Raw genomic sequence first — 15,823 nt, forward strand, 5'->3', positions numbered from 1 at the left:
GCAAATATACATACACACAAACATTTCAAACAGAAAGAAAAGAAAGTTTAGTTATCTTTTTAAATATTTCTCATAAAACATTAGGTCAACAAATATTTATTGAATGCTTACAGTGGGTCAGACACTGGGCCAGAAAATAGAATACATAGATTATCACAATCCCTTTCTCAAGGAGTTTACAATCTAGCAGGCAAAAGGACAAAATGGCATGTATAATAATAAGCAAAAGTCATCAAAGGGAAGTCTTTGATAGCAGACTATGGCTTCCTGAGAAAAGTTAGTTAACTACTTAGATCTTGATGAAGTCAGTGCCGCGGCGTGGACTTTCCAGGAAAAGGAAATAGTCTATGCTAAGGTACAGAAACATGAAAGGGTATAAACTATTTCCAAACCACCCACACTAGTGTAGCTGGAATTTGGGAGAGAATCAATGAGAGGATGGGGACTTCCCTGGTGGCGCAGTGGTTAAGAATCTGCCTGCCAATGCAGGGGACACGGGTTCGAGCCCTGGTCTGGGAAGATCCCACATGCCGCGGAGCCCGTGCGCAACAACTTCTGAGCCTGCGCTCTAGAGCCCGTGAGCCACAACTACTGAGCCCGCGTGCCACAACTACTGCAGCCCACGCGCCTAGAGCCCAAGCTCTTCAGCAAGAGAAGCCACCGCAATGAGAAGCCCGTGCACCACAAGGAAGAGTAGCTTCCACTCGCCGCAACTAGAGAAAGCCTGCACAGCAACGAAGACCCAATGCAACCAAAAATAAAGAAATAAATTTATTAAAGAAAAAAAAAAAGAGAGGATGAAGAGTGAAAGGGGAGGGAAAATTGGTAAGAAGGGAGATGGACACAACTGGAATCACAGAGGCGAATAAGGTGACATCTTAGGACAAGTGAGAGACAGCAGAATTTGAGCGAGATGAATAGGAATGGTCACAGAATTGAGGAGACACACTAGAGTGATTTTTCAAACATTCCGTGATAGAATAGAAAGTAAAATGTATGGAAGAGAAGAAGAAGAGGAAAGAGTCCTAGAAGACGCCCCCCCCCCTTCAGAAACATTTGTCATTTTGTTTATGTACATTCATTAAGTCCTTATTTGGTTAAGATCTGCCCACTTCTCCCCAGATTGACAGCTCTTCAATTTATCACCTGGTTCATCAAACTCTCTGACAACTCAGTATTAGTTGAGCAACTGATTAAAAATGTAAAAGATAAAATTCTAAATTTATTGAGATAGTGCAAATTATATTGAGCTACTTCTTTGACACTGAGTTCTAGCATTTCACTTATTAAAAATAAATATTTGGCAGAAAGTCAACAGTTTAACATGCTATTTGTCACTCACACCTTAATAGGAATAAGGAGTATCAGAATTGGTCTTAAGATGGAGAAAGAGGAGAGTTGAAGAGAGCTATCAAAAAAGAAGAGCAGAGATTGCCTTATAAAGGAGGTGGATACAAAAGAGATAAGGGAAATTTTTGTGAAGGGCCAGTTGGAGCTGAAGGGAGGACAGTAAGGAACTATGAAAGGGCACAGTATTCAGGGAGTCACAAAAAAGTCAATGCTACTGACACAGGTGCTTCCTCTTCCTGTTAATGGTCTTCTTATTTATTAACCAACTTTGGTAACATTTGTTTTAAATTAAGGCAACATTTGTATACAATGAAATGTGCACATTTAAGTGTAAAATTCAATGATTTTTAACTAATATATACAACCCTGTACCCAATGCAGGGAACATTTCCATCATACCAAAAATTTCCTTCATGCTGCCCTACAATCATTCTCAGGACTCATAGGCAGCTACTGCTCTGATTTCAATCAATATATACAACTTTTACCTTGTATTTGAAATGTTTACAAATTGTATCATATGGCATGTACTCTATTGTGTCTGGATTCTTTTATTTAACCAAATGTTTTGCTGTTTTTGTTGTTGCTTAATTCTTCAGTGTTATTCATTATACAGTGCCATATGCTATTATAAATGCTGAGTAGAATTCCATCATATGAATATATCAGAATTTATCCTTTTTTCTCTTAAGGATATTTGGGTTTTAGCAGTTTGGGGCTACTATGAATTGCTATAAACATTTTGGCACACTGCTGTTTGTGAACATATGCTTCATTTCTCTTGTAAATACTTAAGAGTGGAATTTCTGGGCAGTGGGTTGATGGAGTATGTTTAACTTTGTAAGAAACAGCCAAACAGTTTTCCAAAGGGGTGTACTGCTTTGTACCTCCACCAGTAACATATGAAAGTTCTAGTTCCTCCAAATCATCACATTTAGTATTATCAGTCTTTAATTTAGTTCTTCAAATGAGCATGAAGTGGTTTTTTATTTATCTATTTATCTATTTATTTATTTATTTATTTATTTATTTATTTATTTATTTATTTATTTATTTATTTATGGCTGTGTTGGGTCTTCGTTTCTGTGCGAGGGCTTTCTCTAGTTGCGGTGAGTGGGGGCCACTCTTCATCGCGGTGCGTGGGCCTCTCACTATCGCGGCCTCTCTTGTTGCTGAGCACAGGCTCCAGACGTGCAGGGTCAGTAGTTGTGGCCCACGGGCCTAGTTGCTCCATGGCATGTGGGATCTTCCCAGACCAGGGCTCGAACCCATGTCCCCTGCATTGGCAGGCAGATTCTCAACCACTGCGCCACCAGGGAAGCCTGAGCATGAAGTGATTTTTATTTAACCCAAGTGGAGAATGGTTCAGTGGGCTTTTGGCTTGCCATATCTTTTGATAAGTGGCTGTTCAATTATCTAGCCTGTTTATATTGGCTAGTTAACATTTTATTAATGATTTGTAGAAATTATTTATGTATTCTGGATGCAAATCCTCTGTCAGATATATGTATTATGAATATTTTCTCTAGCCTGTGACTTGCATTTTTATTTTCATAATGGTATCTTTTGATGGACACTTTAAAAAAAAATCACTTTGGTGAAATTCATTTTAAAATTTAATCTTCTTTATGTCTATTGCTTTTTGTTTCCTTGCCAAGAAATATTCACATAACCCAAGGTCATAAAGGTATTCTCACATTTTTTTTTAAGATTATTGCTTTAGATTTTACTTTCAGGTATATGATCCATTTCTAATGTTTGTGCATATTGCGAAGTAGACATGGTAAATTTCATTCCATGTGTTTATACAGTTGCTATAGACCATTTGTTGAAAAAGTATTTCCTTTATGAAATCAGATTAGTGATTGCCTGATGGTGGGAGTAGGAGCAGGGATTGACAGCAGACTTTTGGGGATGATAGAAATATGCTAAAATGATGGTGGTGATGGTTGCCCAACCACACACACACAAAAAAGAATATTCTCTCTCCATTGAATTGCCTTCACACCTTTGTCTAAAATCAATTGACATTTATGTGTAGATTTATTTCTAGACTGTCTAGTCTGTTCAGCTGAGTTGTGACTCTATTCTTATGTAAATTCCACCCAATCTTGATTAGGTTGGCTTTAAAATAATTCTTAAAATCAGATAATATGAAATTTGCAATTTTGTTCTTCAAGATTGTTTCTTCACAATTTTCAAGATTGTTTCAACTAATCCAGATACATCATTTGTATTTCCATACAAGATTTAGAATCGTCTTATTAATTTCTACAAAATAGCCCACTGTGATTTTAATTTGGATTGAAGTGAATCTACAAATTTTTGGAGGAAAAGTGACATCTTAACAACAATGTGTTTTCCAATCCAGTAACACAATATATCTCTCAATATTTTATATCCTTTTAAATTTATCTCAGCAACATTTTGGAGATTTTGATGTACAGGTTTTACTTGTCTTTGGTTAATTTTATTCCAAAGTTTTAAATAATTATTAATACAAATTTTATTTTATTTTTTAATTAATAAAATCGGTTTTAGTGAATTGTATTCTTGAACTTACTAAAAATCACTTATTATTTTCAGTAAAATTTTGTAGACTCCTTAGGACTTACTACAATACAATCACATAATCTGCAAAGAAACAGTTTTATTCTTCCCTTCCAGTCATCACACTTTCTATTATTTTCTTGCCTTACTACACTTGTTCTGATCTCTAATAAAACATTGATAGAAGTAGTTAAAGTAAGATTGTTTTATTGTTCCTAATCTTAGTAGAAAATATTCAATATTTTACCAATAAAAACGCTGTTGATTTTTATGTGCATGCTCTTTATCAGATTGAAGATATTTCTTTCTATTCCTAGTTTCCTATGTTTTTATTTTTCCTTCATGAATGAGTATTGAATTAGATCAAAGGCTTTTTCTGCATCTGTTGAAAGGGCCATATGTTTTTATTTTTGTTTTTGCTGTTAATATGGTGAAATGATTTGATTGATTTTAGGCTATTAAACCAACCTTGCATTTCTGTGATAAAGTCCACTTGCTCCTGATGGATATATAGATATAGATATAGATCTACAGCAGTATTATTCACAATAACCAAAAGGTGGGAACAACCTGTATGTTCTTGGATGGATGTGATACATAAAAAAATATGTCACATACATACAATGGAATATTATTCAGCCTCAGAAAGGAATGAAATTTGGATACATGGTACAACATGGGTGAACCTTGAAAATATTATACTAAGTTAAATAAACCAGACACAAAAGGAAAAATATTGTATGACTCCACTTATATGAGGTACCTAGAATAGTCAAATTGATAAAGACAGAGAGCAGAAGAGTGGTTACCAGGGGTTGGGAGAAGAGGGTAATGCAGAGTTATTCTTTAATGGTACAGAGTTTTAGTTTGTATGATAAAAAAATTTCTGGAGATGCATAGTAGTTATTGTTACACAACAGTGTAAATGTACGAAATGCTACATTTGTAGCATATTTGTACTACACAAATAAGTTGTACGCTTGAAAATGGTTAAATTTTATATTGCGTTTATTTTTCTACAAGGAAAAAAATAAATACTAAAAATAATAAAATATTTGAAAATGATATAATAATAAAACATTTTTAAAGATGGTAGCATTCCTGATGGAATGACTTAATGAATGACTGTGATAACAGATCCCTTACTAAATCTCTACCTCCTTCTGACCTGCAGAGTCTGTGTAGGGTGGTAACTACAGCATCCGCCAGCTGGTAAAACCTGCTGGAGAAAATCTCACGAGGAGGCACACTGATTCTTTGACAAGTGTATTCATATTAGCTAGTCCCTAAGTCCTTCTTGATCATCTTTTTATTTCATCTTTCTTTGCCATTTTCCAGAACCTATGCTCAAATTTTACCACTTTCTCTAAGTTTCAGACCCCATGCCTGCCTTCCTCATTGTCAGAAGAGAACTTTTCTTCTCATTTATTGAGGAAGTAGAGGGTTTCTGTTAAGAAATTTTTCTAATTCCCTCCCTTATCTTTCACAATTCAGTTACTCCTTTGCCTGACTTACTCTTCAATCTCAAAGAAAATGTTATCTCCCTTCCTTTACAAAAATAGCTGTTACTTCTATTGCACTTACTATATGCTTGGGATGCATACGGGCACAACACATGACCCCAGCCACCTGTGGTAAGTCCTAATATTACCCCAATTTTACAGATGTGGAAACTGAGGCAAAGAGGGCTTCAGCAATATGCCCATGGCTACAACTAGGAAATGCTGGAGATAAGATACAAACTCAGTCAGGATGCTCTTAATTGCCTCTTTTATAATGAGTCTATTACATCTCCCTTTAGGACACTCATTCAATTCAATATGTCTTTAAATTTATATGTATACATTCTCTTTTCCATTACATTATATTCACACATTACAAACAAGTTTTCATTCCCCCATATATTTTGGGTGTACACACACACACACAAACACACAGACACACACACACACACACACAATTCCAGCCTCCTTTCAAAGCTATCACTTCCCCTCTCTTCTTCCTTTTTCCTGTTAGAAGAGTTGTTTATAATTCACTTCATAAATAGGTTTTAACCACTGGCTACAAACCAACTTCTTGTTCCAAGTCTACCCCAAGACCAACTGAACAAAGGTCAATATTGTCCTAATGGTACAATCAATGGGGATCTGTTTTCACTATTCATTCTGCTGATCTCTTTACCACTATTACATACTTTCACCTATTCTTCTACCTTTTTAGAACATTCCTTCTTTTTTTAAATTAGAGTATAATTGCTTTACAACTTTGTGTTAGTATCTGCTGTACAATGAAGTGAATCAGCTACATGTATACCTATATCCCTTCCCTCTAGGACCTCCTTCCCACCCCCCCATCCCACCCATCTAGGTCTTCACAGAGCACCAAGCTGAGATACCTGTGTTTTATAGCATGTTCCCACTAGCTATCAATTTTACTCATGATAGTGTATATATGTCAATCCTAATCTCCCAATTCGTCCCACCCTCTCCTTCCCCTGCTGTGTCCACATGTCCATTCTCTACATCTACATCTTTATGTCTGCCCTGCAAATATGTTCATCTGTGCCATTTCTCTAGATTCCCCATATATGCGTTAATATACGACATTTGTTTTTCTCTTTCTGACTTACTTCACTCTGTATGACAAATTCTAGGTCCATCCACATCTCTACAAACGACACTTTTTATGGCTGAGTAATATTCCATTATATATATGTACCACAACTTCTTTATCCATTAATCTGTCATTGGACATTTAGGTTGCTTTCATGTCCTGGCTATTGTAACTAGTGCTGCAATGAACACTGGGATACATGTGTCCTTTTGAATTATGGTTTTCTCAGGGTATATGTCCAGTAGTGGGATTGCTGGGCCATATGGTAGTTCTATTTTTAGTTTTCTAAGGAACCTCCATACTGTTCTTCATAGTGGCTGTATCAATTTATATTCCCACCAGCAGAAGCAGGAAAAACTACAATTCTGCAGCCTGTAGAATGAAAACCACATTCACAGAAAGATAGACAAAATGAAAAGACAGAGGACTATGTACCAGATGAAAGAAAAAGATAAAACCCCAGAAAAACAACTAAATGAAGTGGAGATAGGCAACCTTCCAGAAAAAGAATTCAGAATAATGATAGTGAAGATGATCCAGGACCTCAGAAAAAGAATGGAGGCAAAGATCGAGAAGATTCAAGAAATGTTTAACAAAGACCTAGAAGAATTAAAGAACAAACACCTAGACGAATTAAAGAACAAACAAACAGAGATGAACAATACAAAAACTGAAATGAAAAATACACTAGAAGGAATCAATACTGAAGCAGAAGAACGGATAAGTGACCCAGAAGACAGAATGGTGGAATTCACTGCCGCAGAACAGAATAAAGAGAAAAGAATGAAAAGAAGTGAAGACAGCCTAAGAGACCACTGGGACAACATTAAATGCACCAACATTCACATTATAGGGGTCCCAGAAGGAGAGGAGAGACAGAAAGGACCCGAGAAAATATTTGAAGTGATTATAGTTGAAAGCTTCCGAACATGGGAAAGGAAATAGCCACCCAAGTCCAGGAAGCGCAGAGAGTCCCAGGCAGGATAAACCCAAGGAGAAACATGCCGAGACACACAGTAATGAAATTGGCAAAAATTAAAGACAAAGGAAAATTATTAAAAGCAACAAGGGAAAAATGTCAAATAACATATAAGGGAACTCCCATAAGGTTAACAGCTGATTTCTTAGCAGAAACTCTACAAGCCAGAAGAGAGTGGCATCATATATATAAAGTGTTGAAACGGAGCACCTACAACCAAGATTACTCTACCTGGCAAGGGTCTCATTCAGATTTGATGGAGAAATCAAAAGCTTTACAGACAAGCAAAAGCTAAGAGCATTCAGCACCACCAAACCAGCTCTACAACAAATGCTAAAGGAACTTCTCTAAGTGGGAAACACAAGAGAAGAAAAGGACCTACAAAAACAAGCCCAAAACAATTAAGAAAATGGTAATAGGAACATACATATTGATAATCACCTTAAATGTGAATGGATTAAATACTCCAACCAAAAGACATGGGCTCACTGAATGGATACAAAAACAATACCTATATATATATGCTGTCTACAAGAGACCCACTTCAGATCTAGGGACACATACAGACTGAAAGTGAGGGGATGAAAAAAGATATCCCATGAAAATGGGAATCAAAAGAAAGCTGGAGTAGCAATACTCGTATCAGATAAAATAGACTTTAAAATAAAGAATGTTACAAGAGACAAGGAAGGTCACTATATAATGATCAAGGGATCAATCTAAGAAGAAGATATAACAATTATAAATATATATGCACCCAACATAGGAGCACCTCAATACATAAGGCAAATGCTAACAGCTATAAAAGAGGAAATCGACAGTAATGCAATAATGGTGGGGGACCTTAACACCTCACTTATACCAATGGAAAGATCATCCAGACACGAAATTAATAAGGAAACACATATTTTAAATGACATAACAGACCAGATAGATTTAATTGATATTTATAGGACATTCCATCCAAAAACAGCAGATTACACTTTCTTCTCAAGTGCACACGGAACATTCTCCAGGATAGATCACATCTTGGGTCACAAATCAAGCCTCAGTAAATTTAAGAAAATTGAAATCATATCAAGCATCTTTTCTGACTGCAATGCTATGAAATTAGAAATCAGTTACAGGGAAAAAAACGTAAAAACCATAAACACATGGAGGCTAAACAATATGTTACTAAATAACCAAGAGATAACTGAAGAAATCAAAGAGGAAATCAAAAAATACCAAGAGACAAATGACAGTGAAAACATGATGATCTGAAACCTATGGGATGAAGCAAAAGCAGTTCTAAGAAGGAAGATTATAACAATACAATCCTACCTCAAGAAAAAAGAAAAATCTCAAATAAACAATCTAACCTTACACCTAAAGGAACTAGAGAAAGAAGAACAAACAAAACCCAAAGTTAGTAGAAGGAAAGAAATCATAAAGAGCAGAGCAGAAATAAATGAAATAGAAGCAAAGAAAACAACAGCAAGGATCAATAAAACTAAAACTTCTTCTTTGAGAAGATAAACAAAATTGATAAACCTTTAGCCAGACTCATCAAGAAAAAGAGGGAGAAGACTCAAATCAATAAAATTAGAAATGAAAAGGAGAAGTTACAACAGACACTGCAGAAATACAAATCATCATAAGAGACTACTACAAGCAACTCTGTGCCAATAAAATGGACAACCTGGAAGAAATGGACAAATTCTTAGAAATGCACAACCTTCTGAGACTGAACCAGGAAGAAATACAAAATATAAACAGACCAATCACAAGCACTGAAATTGAAACTGTGATTTTAAATCTTCCAACAAACAAAAGTCCAGGACCAGATGGCTACACAGGTGAATTCTATCAAACATTTAGAGTAGAGCTAAAACCCATCCCTCTCAAACTCTTCCAAAAAATTGCAGAGGAAGGAACACTCCCAAATTCATTCTACGAGGCCACCATCACCCTGATACCAAAACCGGACAGAGATACTACAAAAAAACAAAATTACAGACCAATATCACTGAAGAATATAGATGCAAAAATCCTCAACAAAATATGAGCAAAAAGAATCCAACAGTGCATTAAAAGGATCATACACCATGATCAAATGAGATTTATCCCAGGGATGCAAGGATTCTTCAATATACTCAAATCAATCAATGTGATACACCATACTAACAAACTGAAGAATAAAAACCATATGATCATCTCAATAGATGCAGAAAAATCTTTTGACAAAATTCAGCACCCATTTATGATAAAAACTCTCCAGAAAACGGGCATAGAGGGAAACTACCTCAACATAATAAAGGTCATAAAGGACAAACCCACAGCAAACATCATTCTCAATGGTGAAAAACTGAAAGCATTTCCTCTAAGATCAGGAAAAAGACAAGGATGTCCACTTTTGCTACTACTCTTCAACATAGTTTTGGAAGTCCTAGCCACGGCATAAAAGGAATACACATTGGAAAAGAAGAAGTAAAACTGTCACTCTTTGCAGATGACATGATACTATACATAGATAATCCTAAAGATGCCACCAGAAAACTACTAGAGCTAACCAATGAATTTGGTAAAGTTGCAGGATACAAAATTAATGCACAGAAATTTCTTGCATTCCTATACACTAACAATGAAAGATCAGAAAGAGAAATTAAGGAAACAATCTCATTCACCATTGCAACAAAAAGAATAAAATACCTAGGTATAAATCTACCTAAGGAGGTAACAGACCTATACTCAGAAAACTATAAGACACTGATGAAAGAAATCAAAGATGACACAGACAGATGGAGAGATATACTATTTTCTTTGATTGGAAGAATGAATATTGTGAAAATGGCTATACTGCCCCAAGCAATCTACAGATTCAGTGCAATCCCTATCAAATTACCAATGGCATTTTTTACAGAACTAGAACAAAAAAATCTTAAAATTTGTATGGAGACACAAAAGACCCCGAATAGTCAAAGCAATCTTGAGGGAAAAAAATGGAGCTGGAGGAATCAGACGCCCTGACTTCAGACTATACTACAAAGGTACAGTCATCAAAACAATATGGTACTGGCACAAAAACAGAAATATAGATCAGTGGACAGGATAGAAAGCCCAGAGATAAACCCACGCACCTATGGTCAACTAATCTATGACAAAGGAGGCAAAAATATACAATGGAGAAAAGACACTCTCTTCAATAAGTGTTGCTGGGAAAACTGGACAGCTACATGTACAAGAATCAAATTCGAACATCCCTAACACCATACACAAACATAAACTCAAAATGGATTAAAGACCTAAACGTAAGACCAGACACTATAAAACTCTTAGAGGAAAACATAGGAAGAACGCTCTTTGACATAAATCACAGCAAGATCTGTTTTGACCCACCTCCTGGAGTAATGGAAATAAAAACAAAAATAAACAAATGGGACCTAATGAAACTTCAAAGCTTTTGCACAGCAAAGGAAACTATAAGCAAGACGAAAAGACAACCCTCAGAATGGTAAAAAATATTTGCAAATGAATCAATGGACAAAGGATTAATCTCCAAAATATATAAACAGCTCATGCAGCTCAATATGAAAAAAACCAACAACCCAATCAAAAAAAGGGCAGAAGACCTAAATAGACATCTCTCCAAAGAAAACATACAGATGGCCAAGATGCACATGAAAAGCTGCTCAACATTACTAATTATTAGAGAAATACAAATCAAAACTATAATGAGGTATCACCTCACACCAGTTAGAATGGGCATCATCAGAAAATCTACAAACAACAAATGCTGGAGAGGGTGTGGAGAAAAGGGAACCCTCTTGCACTGTTGGTGGGAATGTAAATTGATACAACCACTATGGAGAACAGTATGGAGGTTCCTTAAAAAACTAAAAATAGAATTACCACATGACCCAGCAATCCCACTACTGGGCATATACCCAGAGAAAACCATAATTCAAAAAGACACATGCACCCCAGTGTTCATCGCAGCACTGTTTACAATAGCTAGGTCATGGAAGTAACCTAAATGCCCATTAACAGATGAATGGAGGAAGAAAATGTGGTACATATATACAATGGAATATTACTCAGCCATAAAAAGGAACAAAATTGGGTCATTTGTAGACGTGGACCTAGAGACTGTCATACAGAGTGAAGTAAGTCAGAAAGAGAAAAACAAATATCATATATTAACACGTATATGTGGAATCTAGAAAAATGGTACAGATAAACCAGTCTGCAAGGCAGAAATAGACACAGATGTAGAGAACAAACGGGGACACCAAGGGGGGATAGCAGGGGCGTGGTGGTGGGATGAATTGGGAGTTTGGGATTGAACTATGTACACTAATATGTATAAAATAGGTAACTAATAAGAACCTGCTGTATAAAAATAAATAAATAAAATATAAATCTAAAAAAAAAATTATGTACATGCCCACCAACAGTGCAAGAGGGTTCCCTTTTCTCCACACCCTCTCCAGCACTTTTTGTCTGTAGATTTTTTGATAGCATTCCTTCTGAAGGCCTAGTTTTATTGCCCCTCTTTCTTTTCTTAAATATTGATGGTCTCAAGAATCCTGTTTTTTTATTCTCTTTCTTTCAAGTAGCTCTCCCAATATCTGCAACTTCATTAACCTACGAACACTTCATTAATACACACATATTAGAAAAGTGGTGTTTACCTTCTTGCCCACTTGCAAAGGGATGGATGAAACAAATTTTGGTAGACTACCTCTAAGACTAAACTTAATCCCTGCTCTAATCCGACAATTTTAGATACAGTTAGCCCTTATTTGTTCATTAGTATGTTCCAGGCACTGTTCTAAGGGCTAAGTAGGTTTTAATTCATTTCCTTCTCACAATTATCACATGAGGTAGATACTATTATTATCCCTACGTGAGAGGTGAGAAATCTGAGACACAGAGAAGTTAAGTGAGTCACCCAAGGATTCCCACCTGGTAAATAGTAGAGCCAGGGTTCAAAATAAAACAGTGGAGTTCCAGAACCATTCTCTTACCAACCATGCCTCATAATGTTTTAACCACTGAATAATGTTATTGGCAGGACCATGGCACTAAACAACTCCTGGGCCTCTTTCCCATGGATCCTGCAGAGTCCCTGACCAACAGAAAGGTGATCTCTCTGTTTATCCACTCTCACACAGATAAGAGAGAGACAATGGCATTCTGAACTAAATCTTGTAATCTCAAATGTCATAAAACTATTGCTTATCCACTGTCATATAGATAAGAGGAAAGCAATGGCATTCTAATTAAGCAATGGATTTGGAATAAGGAAAGAAAGTAAAACTCATAATCTGCCCCCGTCCTCTCAGACATCATAATATGAAGCTGTAAGATACATTTTCACTTCCTAGAGTACAGACTGGATGGAGAGATGCATTCAACAACCAGATAGATTCTGTTTTAATGCAAATCATATCATATCACTCCTCTGTATCTTACCCTTCAATGGCTTTCCACTACATTTTGAATAAATATTAAGTGTATTAATGTACACATACATTTCAGCATCACCAGACTCCCACCAATTTCTCCAATCTCTGTGTTCACCTCTCTCCCTAGTTTACTATGTTCCTTTCGCCCTAGTCTCTGTTCTCTCTGCCTGGGACACTCATCTTCCCATTCTTGGCAAAGCCAGCTCCTTTTTATCCTTCAGGTCTCAGCTTAAATGTTATTTCCTTAAAGAAGCCTTCCTTGGTCACTGAATATAATTAGGTTGCCCTCCGCTCCCAATTACTGTCTAGCATCTCACTTTGTTTACTTCCTATCAGGATCCAAAATTGATCAATTAATTGCTAATAATTAAATTTTAAATGATTAATTCTTTGCCTACCCTACTAGTATGTAAGCTCCTAATTTCAACACTACATTAATGATGTTTAGCACAAAGCACAGAATATAAGCAGAAGCTAAGATATTTATTATAGTAAGAAATACAAAGTGACATATTTCATGGAATTTCCACCCCCCCCCAAATTCCTTATCTTCCCATGTATATTTACTTGAAAGAGCATGCACTTCAGAGTTGGACAGAAGTGGATTCATATCTACCTCTGTTACTTACAAACTGCATGATCTTGGGCACCACTGTAATTTTGAAATTTTCCCTCATTCGATAAGGAAAAAAATAATATTTACCTCATGGAGTTGGTGTGATTATTCAGTGTAATAGTAAAATGACTAGCTCTATTCCTGGCACTTAGCCAACAGGTAATAAATGTTTGTTTTCTCTCTTCACTCCCTTCCTACACACAGTGACACTCCCTTCCAAGCCCATGGATCACCCCAAACATATGAGAAAATAAAAGTCAACAAAAGCAATCTTCTTCAAGTTTCAAATATCTAAACCACATTCAGCCTTGTCTTTAAAATACCAGAAAATTTAATGAGGAGGAGAACGATTATACAGAGGCAGAAGAGAAGCAGGAAGCACAGGAGGAAAAGGTGAAGAAAAAAATTAAGGAAGAAAAAATTAAAGGATTTCCCTCTTGAGAGGGTACTGACAGAGCATTCCAGTCTTGGCCTCATATCCACTGAAGACACACACAGAACATGGAGGCAGCTCTGAAAATAGGAAAGCTTTTTTTTTTTTTTTTTAACATCTTTATTGGAGTATAATTGCTTTACAATGGTGTGTTAGTTTCTGCTTTATAACAAAGTGAATCAGCTATACATATACATATATCCCCATAATTCCTTCCTCTTGCGTCTCCCTCCCACCCTCCCTATCCCACCCCTCTAGGTGGTCACAGAGCACAGAGCTGATCTTAGCTTTTCAAGGAGGTTTCTCGTTGACTCCATTGACACAATACCTCCTGCCAGGCCCTCTGTGCCTCAACATTCTTCAGAAATGAGCAGCTCTGTTCCAACAGTTTTGGCTAATGTGACCATTTCACAGATGCTATATGTTGAGGGAACATTTAGTCCCTTACTTTTTTCTTCCTTTGAGTTGATAGTAATCATGGATAGTTAAAGGCAAAACAACTCAATACTTAGAATTTTACAACTTGGTTACGTTCCAGCATTTGTTTACTTATTAAAACAATTTATTGGCAGTTTGGGAGGTAGATTTTTTCCTATAGAAAAAGACTCTGAGGTATTTCTGGAGGCATATTTCAGATTCTTAAGGAGGACTTAGTAGGAAATAGTTTTTGCTACAATGTTTGACATGAGTCCAGACTATTCCTGGAACTCTCTTTATATAGAGACAACATACACAGATATCTTCAGAGGTTACCAGTAGGTTTAAAATGAATCTTAAATGTTCCCACTTCAGAAGGGCAGGGCTGCTAGTCTTAGGTGGGGACATCAGCCATTTTATCAATATTTCTCCTCAATGTCTCTAGTCTGTCCACATTGGTATGTTTATAACAGAAGTAGCCTTGTGTGTCCTAAAAGATGAGACCCTTGGGTAATAATTGCCAGGTCATGGGGTGGATCCAGGATAGACGGCATTGCAGGTAAAAATAAGGATTCAGGATGCAAAATGAGATCACATAATATCTTGCTTTTAAATGACCTTTAGCTCACCTACATACATAATGGTTTGCAAAATAAGTAAAAACTGTTACCAAGTTGCTCAGCAATGCTATCTTAAAATATCTCTAAGAGGGATAGTTTTAAACTGGAAGAGTTTTTAACAATCATCCTATGAGTTCAAATCAGATTTGATGAGGAGCAATGCAGAAAAGTCCTGAATCTTCAGAAATGTGCATCTGTTCTTAAGTTTAGGAATCATCGATCTGAAGTGCAGCTGAATGGGATAGATTCAGCAGCAATTTGAAGAATTTGAGTTTGTCAGTCAAAGTCAGATTTCACACATGGGGACTCACCTTATCCAGCAGGGCTTTTAGCACTGGTTCTTCCTGTAGTTCGTCTGTCAGGCACCCTGTATGACCTCCTAAGACAGTCTCCTTGTGGCGGCTTTGCTTCATCTATACCTGTGAGGAACCCTGCAATGTCATCTTGCTTCTCCTCAACCTCACTTTGACTTTAAGAAGACTGGCTGTAGTACATTTTCAGAACTGGTCCCAAAGCCCAAATCATGGAAAGATGGGATGATTTTCTCCATCTTATTAAAAACTTAGACAATACATCATTTTTCTTTTCTACTGTGGGAAAATGTGTAACAAAACTCTTCATGCGCTAGTGCTTTAATAGGAATCCCAATGGATGCCTTTTACTATTAAGTGTGGGTCTGGCATGTTCATAGGTTTGTGATAATTCTCTTAACCGAGGGCTCTAGAATCCTGTGGCTTGGCTATCATGATGCTGAAGAACAAAGAAAGCCCTAGTAGAAATACCAGAATCCTATTT

The 15,823-nt window shown here is 36.5% G+C and overlaps 1 pseudogene; it reads right to left on the minus strand.

The window, feature by feature from the left end:
• Positions 1-15,441, minus strand: part of LOC137764640 (large ribosomal subunit protein eL6-like) — a 32,250-nt pseudogene extending 16,809 nt beyond the window's left edge.
• Between the last annotated feature and the right edge of the window lie 382 nt (positions 15,442-15,823).

Source organism: Eschrichtius robustus, chromosome 5 (genome assembly GCF_028021215.1).
Source record: "Eschrichtius robustus isolate mEscRob2 chromosome 5, mEscRob2.pri, whole genome shotgun sequence".
NCBI classification, from domain to species: domain Eukaryota; kingdom Metazoa; phylum Chordata; class Mammalia; order Artiodactyla; family Eschrichtiidae; genus Eschrichtius; species Eschrichtius robustus.